The 17,404-nt window shown below is 39.1% G+C and overlaps 1 pseudogene; it reads left to right on the top strand.

The window, feature by feature from the left end:
• Positions 1-14,088: 14,088 nt before the first annotated feature.
• Positions 14,089-14,220, top strand: LOC129780668 (U4 spliceosomal RNA; annotated as a pseudogene).
• The last annotated feature ends 3,184 nt before the right edge of the window (positions 14,221-17,404 follow it).

The following is a 17,404-nucleotide window of genomic DNA, read 5'->3' as shown; positions in this document are numbered from 1 at the left end:
ATTTCTTACCAAAACTTGACGAATTGTAACCCGAGCAGTTTAGTAGTTGAAATATTGCTTTATTTGCCCATGCGATTTTGAGGTATTCGAACCTGTTCCAGCTATTTCCCGCTTATCCCGGTAAGAGAGCTTCGATTTACGTGGAGCTCTCTCCTTCTTACCGTATCCATGAGGATTCGTCAAATAATTGAGCAGTACTTGATGGGATCGATCGTCCAATCCGACGAGAAATTTCTCTGATACCAACATTTTCTTGGTGAAATGCATCGATTTGTCTTTCTTCTCTCTCCGTGAGGACTTTTCCCTTCGGCATTTTCCAGATTTAATTGATCAAAACAACTAAAACAACGGGAAATGTAACTGGTCTTTTAGAAAATTGACAGTTGAAAACACGAAAACATTCGTTTACGTTCAGCGCTTGCACACACACGTATGAAAATCATGCAGTGTATGGTAGTCACCAATACCTAGAATATAAATTGAAGCATTGTTTGTTTACAATGAGCAAACCATTTGTCATGACAATTGTCATGCGTAAATGCGAAAACAGAATAGAAACATACGGTATGAGGTATGATGTCGACGCCAACCTCTCTCAGTTTCTATTCTGTTTTCGCATTTTCGCATGACAATTGTCATGACAAATAGTTTGCTTGACAATGACACAAAAGCAGCAAGATCATCACCTGGTCTTATAGAAGTTGGACAGAGTGTATATAATGTAAGAAATATTCTTTTACAGTTTTGATGAATTTTTGTACTTTTCTTCGAGTACCCTTCATAAATGTTTGGACTCTCTGTTGGTGAACCTCAGCGGCAATTTTATTTCATGATTTATTAATTTTCTCATTACCTTCAACCTCAGCATCCGATCGTATGTTTCACTAAGACGCGTCCTCTGATCCATCAGTAAAAACAATTGCACGTTCACAAAAACGTTTCAGTACATCTCCAGCAATCACTCGCTATCCAACTCTTGACGAGTAAAGTTCAGTGTCGTTATTGTGCGTTGCCACTTTTACTATTGTGCGATTGGTATAGTGTACGAGTGAAGGTCATTGCTGTCCGCTTTCGAATTGACCTTTTGTGAAGTGGAACAAAGGAAGCAGCGCTCTTGCAGCTTGCAGCCCTTGGCGGCTGTTGAACATTGGCATAACGGGATCGCCATCGTGTGGCTGTCGTTAACGGGAATTATCATCACGCGACCGTGTGAGCTATTCTTGCGCTATTGTGTTGATCCATAGCGCGTAGCCTCTGTCTCTCCCTGGTTAGGGCAGTAGAGCGCAGTATCGGAACAACTTTTATATTAAGGTACACAGATTTAATATTAATATTATTGTTCAACTCATATGTTCATTGCTTAATATTATCATCATAATTTTTTGTTTGTTTGTTTTGTTATTTTTTTTTGAGATTATTGTTAAAATCAATAATAGATTAGAAATAAGACACAAATTTTTGTAAAATGGAGAATAGTGGAGGATCTCCACAGATGGAGATCTCCGATAATGAATCCCATTCAAGATCTGGGAAAAAACATAAACGAGTCCCTCAAAAAGAAGATAATTCTTCTGGGGACGAATCTGCTCATCCTTCCAAGCCCCCCTCTAAGAAAATAGCAAGCCTCCCTTCTGAACTAACAGTGGGTTCCACTCCCCCTCTCCCATCATCGATTTCGCTTCCCCCTTCTGATGTTTCCGATCCAACCCAATCCTCGTCCTCGTCCTCGTCTTCTCCCTCTGTTGTCTCCGCTCCACGTGTCAGAGTTTATCCAGAAGATGCACCTGGAACTGGCCCGTGGGTTGTTTTCTTCCGGCCAAAACCAAAAGGAAAAAGCCTTAACGTGATTCAGATAATGAAAGATCTGGCCAGATACACTTCTGTATCTGAAATTCGCAGGGTTAGACCGAACAAATTGCGGGTTGTCGTGAATGAACGGAAACACGCAAACGAGATTGTTGCTGACCAACACTTCACTCTCGAATATAGAACATTTATACCCTCCCATAACGTAGAAATTGAGGGGGTGATAACTGAAACGGGTCTGACGAGCGAACAAATAAAAAAAGAAGGAAAAGGCAAGTTCAAGAAGCTTCCCTCAATGGAAGTAAAGATCTTGGACTGTCGCCAACTTGGGAAACTCTCCCATGATGGGGACCAAACTAAATTTACGCCGTCAGACTCGTTTCGAGTCACCTTTGCTGGTGCCGCCCTCCCTGACTACGTTATGGTGGACAAATTGAGACTACCTGTGCGACTCTTCGTGCCAAAGCCCATGACTTGCAACAAATGCAAGTCAGTTGGTCACACTTCAGATTATTGTGTCAATAAGTAGCGCTGTGCCACTTGCGGAGAGCAACATGAGGGGAAATCCTGCAGTGCGACTGAGCATAAGTGTCCATATTGCGGAGGATCCCCACACGCGCTCTCAGCTTGTGAAACTTACAAGAGTCGCTGGGAGAATCAGAAGCGCTCTTTAAAGGAACGCTCGAAGCGCACTTTTGCGGAAATTTTAAAGGGCGCTTCTCCACTGGCCCAACAACAACAACAACCAATCTCAACACACAATATCTTCTCCACGTTGCCAGTTGATGAAATGGAAGCGGACACAGCTAGCGGGGGCACACCGTTTATTTTCAAAGGGAATCCCCGGCGCAAAAATGTGACCACTCCCAAAGTTCAAGAACAAGTCCCCCCGGTGATACCCCCAGTTAGCTTGCCTAAAAAATCGAGTGCAGCGGACAAGCAAAATCAGGTTCCTCCTGGCTTCCGTGGGAATAGTTCACCTTCGAACGACCCAGCACTTGAGGGGACATCAAAAACCCCAACTGTCCCTGTTTTTCCGTCCAGCTCAACTTCCCAATCGGGATTTATAAAGTTGTCTGACCTTTTGGAACAAATCTTCAAGTGTTTTAATGTTTCCGACTCCATCAGAACCCTTGTCATCTCAATGCTTCCAGTATTAAAGACAATTTTACAGCAATTGATGCAAACATGGCCCCTCCTTGCAATGATTATCTCTCTTGATGTCTAATTTAGATAGAGAGGTCGGAGATATCACTGATTCCAGTGGAATTGTCATAGTCTTATCCCTAAATTGGATACATTCAAATTTTTAATTCATAACTTCAATTGTGATGTTTTTGCTCTGTCCGAAACTTGGCTTTCTTCGCGAGATGATATCTCTTTCCACGATTTTAATATTATACGCTTGGACCGCGATGACAGATACGGAGGGGTACTATTGGGGATCAATAAGTGCCACTCATTTTTTCGAATTGACCTTCCACCTATTGGAGGGATCGAAGCTGTTGCTTGTCATGTAAACATCAGAGGCAAAGACCTCTGTATTGGCCTCCGAGAGCTGCGGTTAGCCGCAAACAACTTGATGACATGTGCTCACTCCTTCCTGAGCCACGATTGATCTTGGGAGACTTCAACTCTCATGGAACTGCCTGGGGGGAACAGTACGACGACAATCGTTCATTGTTGATATATGACCTTTGTAACAACTTCAATATGACCGTTTTGAACACTGGGGAAACAACACGTGTGCCTAAACCTCCTGCTAACCCAAGTGCTCTTGACCTCTTGCTTTGCTCGAATTCACTATCGTTAGATTGCAAGTGGAATGTAATCCAGGACCCCAACGGTAGTGATCACTTGCCAATCAAAATTTCCATCACCATTGGGTCGAATTCTTCTGAATCTATAAACATGGCATATGACCTCACAAGACACATTGACTGGAAAAAATATGCGGACGCGATTGCTCTAGCCATCAATTCCAGAGATGGTTTACCTCCATTGGAGGAGTATAACTTCCTTTCTCGTTTGATCTATGACAGCGCGGTTCGCGCTCAAACGAAACCCATCCCAGGTTCCACTATTCGTCGAAGGCCTCCCAATCTATGGTGGGATAGCATATGTTCCAAGATTTATGTAGAAAAATCGAATGCATTTAAAGCTTTTCGGAAACGTGGAACCCCTGAAAATTTTCAGACGTATTTGGACCTTGAAAATCAATTTAAAAACTTGATCAAAGGGAAAAAACGTGCTTATTGGCGAAATTTCGTGGGAGGTTTGTCACGAGAAACGTCAATGAAAAAATTATGGAAAGTGGTTCGAAACATGAGAAATCGCTCTTCAACGAATGAAAGCGAAGAATATTCACATCGATGGATTTTGAATTTTGCACGGAAGGTTTGTCCTGATTCCGCTCCTGTGCAAAAAATTGTTCGAGATATACCACAAGATAGGTGCGATCTTGATTCCGAGTTTTCGATGGTAGAATTCTCTCTTGCTCTCCTTTCATGTAACAATTCTGCTCCGGGATCGGATAGAATTAAGTTCAACTTGCTGAAAAATCTCCCTGATGTGGCGAAACATCGCTTGCTGAACTTATTCAATCGGTTTCTGGAGCATAATATTGTTCCAGATGATTGGAGACAAGTACGAGTTATAGCTATTCAAAAACCCGGAAAACCTGCGTCCGACTTCAATTCGTACCGCCCAATAGCAATGCTGTCTTGTATACGGAAATTGTTGGAGAAAATGATCTTGTTTCGCCTTGATCGATGGGTTGAAACGAATGGCCTACTCTCAGATACACAATATGGGTTCCGCAGGGGCAAGGGGACGAATGATTGTCTTGCGTTGCTTTCTTCAGAAATTCAAATGGCTTACGCCGAAAAAAAAAACAAATGACTTCAGTATTCTTGGACATAAAGGGGGCCTTCGATTCTGTTTCATTAGAGGTTTTGTCAGACAAATTACACTCTTGGGGTCTGCCGCCTCTATTGAATAATATGTTATATAACTTGCTTTGTGAGAAACATTTGAACTTTTCTGACGGAGATTCGGCAGTAAGTCGGGTCTCTTACATGGGCCTCCCCCAGGGCTCATGTTTAAGCCCCCTTTTGTACAACTTCTATGTAAGCGACATCGACAATTGCCTTACACAAAATTGCAGCCTTAGACAACTTGCAGATGATGGAGTGGTGTCTGTCGTAGGATCAAACGAATCCGACCTGCAAGGATCCTTACAAGATACTTTGAACAATTTTTCAACCTGGGCCATTGGGCTAGGGATCGAATTCTCCACGGAGAAAACAGAGATGGTGGTTTTTTCTAGGAAGCATAGACCAGCAAAACCAAAGCTTCAACTTTTGGGTAAACCGATCACTCATGCTATGTCATTCAAGTATCTTGGGGTCTGGTTCGACTCCAAATGTACTTGGGGGGCCCATATTAGGTATCTGAGTAAAAAATGTCAACAAAGAATAAACTTTCTCCGTACAATTACCGGCACCTGGTGGGGAGCCCATCCCGAAGATCTTGTAATGTTGTATCGAACAACTATTCTCTCAGTGATGGAGTATGGCAGTTTCTGTTTTCAATCAGCTGCCAAAACACACCTCATTAAACTCGAGCGAATTCTGTATCTTTGTCTCCGTATTGCGTTGGGATGTATGCCCTAAACGCATACCATGAGTCTCGAGGTTTTGGCAGGCGTACTCCCACTAAAAGATCGCTTCAATTTATTATCTCTTCGGTTCCTCATCCGGTGTAAGGTTATGAATCCATTGGTGATCGGAAATTTTGAGCAATTGATCGAGCTAAATTTTCATTCTGAATTCATGAATTCATATCATGAATTCACCTCTATGCAGGTTGTTCCTTCTTCGTATATTCCCAACCGTGTTTGTTTTCCTGACTACATCAATTCCTCTGTACATTTCGATCTGTTCATGAAGGAGAAAATCCATGAAAATCCAGATTATCTTAGATTGGGGTTCGTTCCTACAATCTTCAATGCAAAGTATGGGCATATCAATTGTGATAATATATACTTTACCGATGGGTCCTCTATGAATGAGTCCACAGGATTTGGAGTGTTCAACGTATTTTTTAGCACCTCACACAGTCTTCAGAATCCTTGCTCAGTGTATATTGCAGAATTGGCAGCGATACACTGGGCGCTGGACAGCGTCGCCTCACGACCTGTTGAACACTATTACATTGTAACGGATAGTCTTAGCTCTGTCGAAGCTATCCGTTCAGTGAGGCCGGAAGAGCACTCGCCGAACTTCCTTGAGAGAATACGAGAAATTTTGAGTGCTTTATCCAGACGCTGTTATGTCATTACCTTTGTCTGGGTCCCTTCACATTGCTCAATTCCGGGTAATGAGAGGGCTGACTCATTGGCAAAGGTAGGTGCAATTGAAGGCGATATATATCAGCGTCAAATCGCCTTCAATGAATTTTATTCTTTAGTTCGCAAAAATACCATCGCTAACTGTCAACGCAAGTGGAATGAAGATGAATTGGGCCGGTGGTTTCACTCGATTATCCCAAAGGTTAGCCTCAAACCGTGGTTCAAAAGTCTGGACTTGAGTCGGGACTTTATTCGCACCTTCTCCCGACTCATGTCCAATCACTGTTCGTTAGATGCACTACTCTTCCGTTTCAATCTTGCCAGCAGCAATCTCTGCGTTTGTGGCCAAGGTTATCACGACATCGAGCACGTTGTTTGGTCGTGCGAGGTGTATCTGGTCGCCAGATCGAATTTAGAAAACTCCCTTCGGGCCCGAGGAAGACAGCCCAATGTGCCGGTGAGAGATGTGTTGGCTCGGTTAGACCTTGATTACATGTCCCATATATATGTTTTTCTTAAAGCTATAGATCTTCGTGTGTGATTGTCCCTACATCCTTATACCCTCCTTTCCTTCTATTGCGGGTAATTAGTCCCCTTGCTATAAATAGTAGAATAAGTTGAAATGTAAATAAACTATAGATATACGAATAGATTTATGAATTGAGTGCTCATCAACATTGTTACAATTTTCTTATATCCCATCCTTCTCCTAAAAATATGTCACCCTTCTAAACTCGAGTACACCGCGAGTAATCGGTTTTCCACCTTACTAACCATAGATGTAAGAAAATTGTTTATATATATATATAGTTTTAAAAATATATTTAAGAATTCGGCTCCTTTAAACTTAAGTAACTGAGCCTGTAAAAATAAACGAATTAATAAAAAAATAAAAAAAATAAAAAAATCTCCAGCAATTTCGTGATTTGAGTATGTAACCACGCCGGATTGTTAACGTGTCCAAAATCAATTTTTTTTCTCGGCATCCATTCTGCAAAACATTTTTCAAAACAAAACGGATCAACGTGAAATTTTCACCGTAGAAAGATACAGGTTTTCCAAACAATTTGCTGTCGAAAGGTTTGAGATATGTCTACTACAAAACAAAAAGTAACATCTCTCTGATGTTTACATTTGTTATGTAAAAAAACCTCAGCTTCCAAGAAAAAATAAAAAATGTACAGGATTCTAACTGAATCAAACAAATGTTCAAGTCATATTGCAGAGCATGAATGAAAAGAAAAAGTAAATTTAATATGGAAGACCTGGTCATGGGCTAAGGTTACAGACGAACTACAATAAAAATCAATACAGGTCGGACTCGATTAAATACAGACTCGATTATATGTGATTCGATTATATACAATTTTGGACTCGATTATATACAGTTTGAGAAAAAGAAAGAATTATACTTCAAATACGGCTTATTTCGCAAAAAAATATTACTTTTAACGTTATAATAATGCTATGTCAGTATGATTTGGATATTATACCCGGCGTATGGGCGAATATTAATGATAAGGTGGAGAATGTTTTCTTTTTCAAGGCGTCAATATCGGCGACTTATAGACGTAGACAAGAGACTTTCCATAGACCCATAAACGATAATCCAACGATGTTAAATCGCATGATCTTGGAGCCTAATTCACGAAGCCATTACGCGAAATTATGCGCAGGCCGAAGGTTTCTTTCAATTAATTAATTGTGGTACACGTTCGTTGCTCCGTCTTGAAGTACAGCTCCTATTAATTCGATCACAGTATTTAAGAGAGATTGATTAAATAAAGTAAAAAATTCTCGATATTTATTAGGTTAGAGATGGATACAAAAATTAATTTTCCAGTGTGTTATTGGTCGTTTATTTGGTATACAACTTCATAATATGGAACATTCTTCATAAAAATTAATTACTACTCTACTGTCATTTCCTCCGATCATTCCAGTTACCGATCCGTTATTTCAGTCTGAACGAATCACGCTACCAAACGTCTTTCATGGAAAAAGTATGCGAAAAATGTCGGATTCTTAATTCCCGTTTCCAAATCGTCGCTTCAGCCGGCGGCCTTCGTCATCCCTTTTTGTCCCGTTTACGGTAATCAATGTACCGAAACAAAATGAAACTAAAGAAAGAAAAAAAAAACGGCTAACATAAAATTCTTGTCTCGCTGCTCTTGCTAAGACGCTGCCGTGGCCGCCGCCGCGTCTTGGCACCGGCTGGCGGGCCGAGTGGCCGAAAAACATGCCCTGGTCAGCCAGCTTCCTCTTTTGTCCGGCTAAATAATTCCAACTTTGCGCGTTCGTCGTCTCACCGCCTTGTGCAACGCGCCAACGCGCTTGCCAAGACTCCGGATGCGTGTGCACTTGGGAATAACCAGCAGCAGCGGGGTCCGAAAGCCACAGCTTCAGATTCTCCGAGACTGGGGTACAGATGCACAACTACCACCTTGGCAGAGGGAACCTCCGCCCCGTTTTGTGTTGTATTCGTCGCGGTGAGCGCTGTCGGATGGGTGTGTTAGAATAGGGGCGTATGCTAGCGATTGTAAGTGATGAAACTCACACAGAATCTCCAAGGCTTAGTGTTGTATTGCGCACTGTGTGCGATGGAACACATCCACGCGAACTGGTTTGGTGTTTGTGATTTCTAAATTATGGAAGAGAGTATACTACACAGAGTATATCATCCGCGAGAGAAACGCGTCAATGATGAATGGGAGGAAAGTGGAAAATAAATGCCTAAATACTGGAGAAGAGAAAAAAAACTCGCGGTATGGTTTCTGAGTAAACATTTCGGTGGGGTAGAGGGACGGAATCAGATGACTGGCAGGAGTCAGACAGAGAAAGAGCGCGAAAGAGAGATCGATCACACGTTGGTTTCTTCGTGCGGTAGTGATGAAACTGAGAAAAATATGCTAACTTTGCTAGCATCAGCCTTATTTGGGTGTTGGGGGTTTCTCACGTGCTCGTGATGTTGATGTTAATGCTACTGATGTGTAAAGGTGTTGTCGTTGATTTTCACTCACTATTATGTTCTACCATTCTGAGATGTGTAGAATCCATGGTTGTAGCTTTTCGCTCAATGAACTGAGATGCCAACAGAAACAACTTTGACTCATCAAGAAAAAAATATTGTCGATAAACGAGAAAGAATTTATAGCTAAACAACGTGTATGTTTTAGTAAGCTATAATAATCATAATTTATTATCGTCTGAATTCAACCAAAGCTGATATGTATTGTGTAATAATAAGTTTTAGTACATGCAGACCGTATATTTTGAAGAAGTTCTTCGGAATAGCCATAGCCATACGACACTTGCTGATATATTTGGGTAAATTTGACTTCCAGGTAAATGTTATATTTGGATGAAAATATTAGGTTGGGGAAAAAGTCATCCATTATTTTCTCGCTAGCTGGCTTTAGTGATCAATGTCTCTTGTAATATCGATCATACAATTTCAAGTTTAGACTCGTTGTAAAGGTGAAATTTCACACTAAAAAAATCTTTCGCTGTTTTTTTGTTTGTTCCTTTCAGTTGTGAGTCACAGAGTGTCAACAATGGAGGTCAATAAAGATGAAATTCGGTACATTTTACACTTTTTCTATTATACAGGCGAAAATGCCAGAAACGTCCAGAAATGGCCAACAAAAGAGGCGTTTTGTTCCATCAGGCCAACGCAAGGCAACACAATTCCGAGAGCTGGAATTTTTTAATGCATCCACCATATAGTCCAGACCTGGCCCTTTTTCTCGCATTGCACTATTTCCAGAACGATGAAAAACTAGCATCAAGAGAAAATTGTAAAAATCTATTACTAGAGTTTTCCGCCAATAAGGACCAAAACTTCTATGATAGAGACTTTATAAAGCATCCACCATATAGTTCGGCCCTGGCACCAGACGGTTATCACCTTTTTCTCGCATTGGAAAATTTCTAGAGTGATAATAAATAGGGATCAAGAGAAGGTTGTAAAAATCTATTGCTTTAAATTTTCGCTAATTAGAACCAAGACCTCTATGATAGAGACATTATGAAGCTACCTTCAGCATGGCAACAAATTTTCCAGCAAAACGGTTTATATTTTACCCAAATCGGACAATCCGAAGAATATTAAAAATGGTTTTGAATTTCACCCAAACATAATGGATTACTTTTTCCCCAACCTAATATATTTACCATCACATCGCAGGCCTCAAACACACATTCTTTCAATTATATACCGGAAGTATGTAAACTTCAAACTTCACGCTGATCATTATTCAAATTTATTCTTTTCCTGAGTAAATTATGTCAACCTTCTAAACTCGAGTCGACCGCGAGTAATCGGTTCTCTACCTTACTAACCATAGAATAAAGAAACATTATTGAGAAATAATGTAACTAAGCCTGTAAAAAATAACGAATTACAGGAGAACTTCGATATAACGTACCCATTCCATTCCATTTTTTGTTTTTGAGAGGCTTTCAACTTTTCAGTTCATTCGCCTCTAATAACGTACCCTGAAAACAAAAATTCCAGGGTTTCATAACTATAGAACCGGATCGAAAAACTCTCACTCTTTTACAAAATAAACGTCAATTTCACATGAATTACAATAAGTTTGTAATTCGTAGGTCGTCTTTAGTTCTCAATCAGTTCAAATAACTCATTCGGGGTGGTTTTGACCCAACTGCGCCATGTTGTAGTGTGTATCTCGTTCTACGCAGAGGATACTGCCCATTTAAGCTTTTCAAATCATTCATGCTGCTTATAAGCTGCATCTACTCCTCATAAGTTCTTGATAGGGTTTTGATCTGGTAAACAAGCTGACCAGTCCAGAATCTGAAGCCTCTATTCAATAAACCATGTCTTAACTTTCCGGATTTCATGAATTGATGCCAAATCACCCAATTATCACATGATGTAAAAACAGCAATAAATTATTCTGAAGTACTTCTTTGCATTTCTGACTGTTCATTCGTGTTGAAGCTACCAAAACAAGGCCTTGTTGAGAAAATTCTCCCCAAACCAGAGAAATCGCATCTCCAAAGCCGCGAGAACTTCTCTGATAAAAAACAATACAACTTGAATAGAATTTTTTCATACTGGAAGGACTTACGGAACGTGTCATGTAATTTCTCAACTCGTAATTTTGCAGGCGACAGTTTGATGGTTTGAGGAAAATATTTTCAAAACGGCCTGGTTCAGATAGCTTTTCATCAACACTAATGTACAGTCAGAAGTGCAATGAATCAGAATCATTTACTTCTGTTTTTGCTTCAAAAACACCGTGCTAATTGGGTTATTTGGCATCAATTCGTAACATCCGGAAAGACATGGTTTATTGAATAGGGGCTTCAGATTATGGACTGATCAGCTTATTTACCAGATCAAAACCATATTAAAAACTTATGAGGAGTGATCGTACGAAGAGTAGATGCAGCTTACAAGCAGCATGAGTGATTTGAAGAGCCTCAACGAGCAGTATCCCCTGCGTAGAACGAGATACACACTACAACATAACCATCCCGAATGGGTTATTTGAACTGATTGAGAACTAAAGATGACCTACGTATTAGAAACTTATTGTGATTCATGTGAAATTGACGTTACTTTTGTAAAGGAGTGAGAGTTTCTCCATCTGGTTCTATAGTTATGAAACACTGGAATTTTTGTTTTTTGAATGTTTCGCGCCTGAACACAACAATAAATTCAAATGGCCAGTTTTTTGAATGAAGATAGTTGTTATATCCTACACTATATACATCAATTCAACCGACTTCTCCATATCTATTACATATCTCTGGAAATTTAGTGGTTCTATAGTTGTGAAACGCAGTGTATCAATTGGTATAATCGCAGCAAGTGTCGTAGTGGAACTAAGAAATATTTGAAGGTGTTCAGAACGATTAGGGCAAACCTAATTCTGTCGGACTATGATCCGTATAATTTAACTTTTTCATCAATCCAGTTTAAGGATCTAGCCGTTTGTCATATGACCTGGATTCATCAAACTGGTTGATAATGTTTAAGTGTTAGAAAAAAACCAAACCCATTTGTCATCATATACAGTCTATTTTCAAAAGTTGACTAATGAAATAGTCACAGGAGGGTTGTGTCCGAGACGCGACAGCATAGTTGACATAGTATTCCGTTAGACTATCTGTTGCATGCTGATTTCGGATATGTTGGAAGAATTAGATCGTTAAACTACTGATTTGGTGGCCCTGAAAAGCCAGTGTTTACAACAGAGTGATGATAACAGAAGGATGGTGATTAGTCGTTGGATGATGTGTATCAAGATAGAAGATGCCGTAGTTGAATGAAATATTTTGAAAGCCGTCCTCTTTGGCCCTGGACGAGATGGCTCCTGTGTTGAGTATGGATGAAATAAAGAAAAAAATACTTACCAATGTGATATAAGATAATTATCATTATCTAACATAATTATCAACATATTTACATATTTGAAATGGTATTTTTCTTTTATAATTTTCGTTTTCTGAGTTTTTATTCAAGCTATAGGCCTCAATGCGAATTTCAATTGGACTAAAAGCACCTTTGCGATGCCGATTTCCCCACTGACCATGGTTTTGAAATCGCTGTTAGGGAACACTTTTCTGTGGGAACAGAAGCTCTTCCTACTATCATGCATTTGAAATGGCAATTCCTCCAGGCACCTTGGTTTTCAGGTCTTTAGTTTCATAAAATATATAATTTCATTCATTTTCACTGTAATGAATTGTAATGGAGTGCCCAAAATTATTGATGCAAAATTCTCGTGAATCTATCAGAGAATGACTGAGCAATAATTCTGAGTTCGAACAATCAGAACGGGGTATTTAGATGATGATGATGATGATGGTCCCGCCTCCTTCTCCTACAGAGGTTTGAGCAAGACGAGTTATCTAAAAGATATGTTTTGTTTTCTCAGCATTGAAATCAGTTTAACAAAAAATGTCAATGTCAATGTCAAAAGACAAGCCAATACTCAGTCTTGCCCGCCACAGAGCCGATACGGTCCCGACAAGGCCCTTGCAGCCAAATGGTCCATCAAAACACAAGTCCAACCGCCAGACTTGTTTTGGATTGTCTTTGAATATCCCCATCCAGAGAAATCGAGAAATTTTTCTTTACGAACAATTTCCAGACCGGCTCGTACAAAACTTTTGAATTCTTATTCTTCATATCTATACAACGCGCGCGACGCTCAAACTTTTGTAGACTACTTTTGTTTTTTTCAACTACTACAATATAAAAAAAAACAACATAAAAATAAAAATAGTCCATCATTACCAAGAACACGACAGACATCATAGAGACGAATACAAATTGAAAAACAAAAAATTAAACATAGAAGAAAAATTGTTCAATATTGTCTAAACAATATAATCCGTTTAAAAAAACTTCGTCAGGCATACTTTGAGAATAATAAAAACAAAAAAACATCAAAAAACTGTTCACATTTAGATAACCGTTCGTATAAGACTTCGTCAGTCAAAATCGTTGTCGAAAAACAAAAAAGTGGGTTATATCTGTGGTATAACCGCAAGGTTGACGATAGTCCTACGTATTGATTTAGTGATCATTTGTTTGAAGTTCAATCTGATTCCATTCTGAATGAATGAATAGATGAGTATTTGGGGGACTTCGAAAACGAGAGCGTTACGTTTGGAGGCACAAGGTTTTATATATCCAATATCGGATACGAAAATCTTCTAATGTCTAATGATGGAGAAGAATAATCTTCATAAGCTTTCCTGTTAATTGCACTTGATTGAAAAATCACAAAACGAATAGCATTTGATCGCAGTATTTTATGAATCGAAAACATTCGGAAAGATGTTATCGTTGCTGAAAAATAATCTGGAATTGAAAATTACATTCAAGCGAAAGAGTTTATGTTAATTTTCAATTCCAGATTATTTTTCAGCAACGATAACATCTTTCCACCAGCTTTGCGCAGTGGCGATATCGTAACCAATGAGGTTTTACCGAGGTGCGATTATTGCTAGTTGAACATCTTTCCAGAATCTTTTCGATGCTGAATAACAATCAAACGAAAAGAATTCCACGCGTGTATGTGTGTGTGTGGCGGCTGCTCCGATGCCTCAAGTGGAATCGTTGTTCGATGCTGGTACTTTCTTGGTAGCTTTTTCAGTGGCATCACTTTTCTCCTCATGGATTCCCTTCTGGCCTAAAGTGCACAAACAGGCTCTTGGTGACACCGTTCATCAGCGCTTTCAGGATGAACGAAGTTAACTTCACCACAACAGCGACAACATGCTCCAATCGCTGTTCAATTATAACTGAGTGGATTTCCGAGTGGCACTCGCTTGTATACCGATTAGTGATTTCGATAGCCTGTTTTGAAAGCAATTTTAAGACTGTTGAAACAAATTTTTGGATCAAACAGTAACAGGTATATAATGCGTAGACATTTTATCTTTCGAAAGAAGTGTTTATCATACCATTTCGTTCAGTTTTTTAGGAGCTATCAACGCTCAAAATATCGGTCTCCGGCGTAACGCTTCGTTTTCGAAATATTGATTTTACACCCCGGAATAGGAATGGAAGACGTAATCCTACGTCAATAATAATTTTTTTGGCTGTAAGGAAAATACAGCTCTAACGTGTGAAATACAGTTTCTCTTAAATAATGCTAGTGTTGTTGCACGTTTAATATGTCTTGGCATCGAGTTGAAAACATTTACTCCTTTAAAATATAGCGAATTTTGTGAAGCACATATTAAGAAATGTGGTGTTCTTATTTAATCTGCGTTTCTAGTATTATATCTATGAAAGTCACTTCCCCTTTCAACTCGATTACACAAATATCGAGGCAGTGAACCGTTAACTACCTTAAAAATGAACACCATAGTTAAATATACAATTCTTTGCTTCACAGATAACCATTGCAGAGCGCATCAAATATGAGGAAGTGAACCTGCTACATTGTGAAATCAAACGCATTATGTTATTCTGCAAGCGCTGTAATCTCGATATTTGCGTTTAATTGGCCAAAAACAAAATGGAAGAACAAAAGTCTAAATGAGGAGAGATGATTGATTTGTATAGCTGTATTTTAATCGTTTCTTAGTCGACACAAAATTCCAGACTTCTTGTCAATTTTCTTGATGACATTTTCAATGTGAATATTGAACTTAAGTTTGTCATCAATAATCACGCCAAGATATTTAATCTCCCGAACGCGGGAGAGGTCTCATCATCAATCACAATAGAAACGTTTTCATTTATTCGATTTCGCGGGATTACCATATATTTAGTCTTACTAATGTTCAATTTCAATTGCTTATACTACAACCATCTACTTAAAGTACACAAATCACCATGAAGAACCATTGATGAACAAATACCATCGAAATTAGAATACACATGGGCAATTAATGTTTTAATGTGCCGGGAAATGCGCGTAAATGCATTCACCGTTTGTTTTAAACTGAAGAAATCAGCCAAACGCTTCAAATGATTCGAATTATAGCTATCACACCAATTTATATTAAAATCACCAGCCAGTATATTTAATTTACTATGATCAATGAACATTTCGAGCCAATTCTCTAAATTTTCAACAAAACGCTGGTCACTGAAGCTGGGAGACTGATATAAAACACCATCATTCCACATCTTCATGCCATGTTCAACTGTAATGCCTAAGAATCAGTTGACATCAATTACTTCGTTTAGTCGAACATTGAATTGAACTGATTCTCTGACATAAATAGCAACACCACCAGTATGCCCAGAATGTGATAAGCAAGCAGCAACATTATATCCCGGAATACTTTATTGATCAAATGATTCAATTTCAACAATGGTTGTCTCAGCTAATGAAACTAAAAGTGGACGCTTTTCCTCAACAATCTGACGTAATGCTACGTAGTTTGCTGATAACTCCGCAATATTTTTTCCGTTTGGATAACGGTTGCAATTTTTCAATTGTTCGATATTTATTTTTATGACATACTAGCTGACCCGGCAAACTTCGTTCCGCCCAAAATTGGTTTTTTTTTTATCAATACCTTCAAACATTCACGTTTTCTTACTATGAGCAAGTTCACGGGTCCAATCGCAGAACTGTTAATTGATTGATCTTCTATTCAACTCCGTTGAATTTACCTTTCACTATAAAGTTCCTAGTATTTCTAACAAAACTCATCATTATGATATCAAATTATTATCAGACACAATTCTCGTTCAAGATTTTTCAACCACTTGCAAATAACATGTTTCTCCGTTACATGGAATAAATGTTTTATATAGAAAATATGTTAGAATAAAGACAGCCCCAAATCGAACAATCCCTTCCTCGAGTTCAGCTCTCATCAACACATCCGGCGATCCTATCTATACAAATAGAAGAAGATCTAGGAGTGTGTTTCATCACATTACCAGTTTCGAACAAACATCAATTTCGCTAGCGCAAACATCAAATGGACTAACAGCACTTGTAACTATGCAATTGTAGATCATATGGGAATTTAATTTTCCGAATTTTCCCCTTTTCCTTCAGAGTTTTCCGAAAATTTCCAATTGTCATGTTTGGTTGGAATATTTTTGGTTGAAATATGTGTAATATTTTTATGGGACCCTCTCTCCATTCCAGAGGAGAGAGGGGTGTCATACAATTATAGAAACATTTCTCATACCGCAGAAATGCAAAAATTTGTGCTTCATTTGTATGGAAGCCCCCCTTAGAGAGGAGGGAAGGAGTATCTAACCACCATAAAAACATTCATTGCACCCTAAAACCTCCAAATGCCAAATTTGGTTTCATTTGCTTGATTAATTCTCGAGTTATGCAAAAATTTGTGTTTCATTTGTATGAAAGTCCCCCCTTAGAGAGGAGGGAAGGAGTATCTAACCACCGTAAAAACATTTATTGCATCCTAAAACCTCAATATGCCCGAATTGGTTTCATTTGCTTGATTAATTCTCGAGTAATGCAGAAAGTTGTGCTTCATTTTTATGGCAGCCCCCTCTTAGAGAGGGGGGTGGAGAGTCTAACCACCATAGAAACATTTATTGCACCCTAAAACCTCAATATGCGTAATAGGGTTTCATTTGCTTGATTAATTCCCGAGTAATGTAGAAATTTGTGTTTAATTTGTATGGCAGCCCCCCCTTAGAAAGGGAGGAGGGGTCTCAAACTATCACGAAAACCTTCCCCGGCCCTAAAAACTCCTACATACCAAGTTTCATGTTGTTCGGTTCAGTAGTTTCCAAGTCCATAAGAATCAGACAGACAG

The sequence above is a fragment of the Toxorhynchites rutilus genome, chromosome 3 (assembly GCF_029784135.1).
Source record: "Toxorhynchites rutilus septentrionalis strain SRP chromosome 3, ASM2978413v1, whole genome shotgun sequence".
NCBI lineage: Eukaryota > Metazoa > Arthropoda > Insecta > Diptera > Culicidae > Toxorhynchites > Toxorhynchites rutilus.
This window is presented reverse-complemented; position numbering and strand designations above follow the sequence as displayed.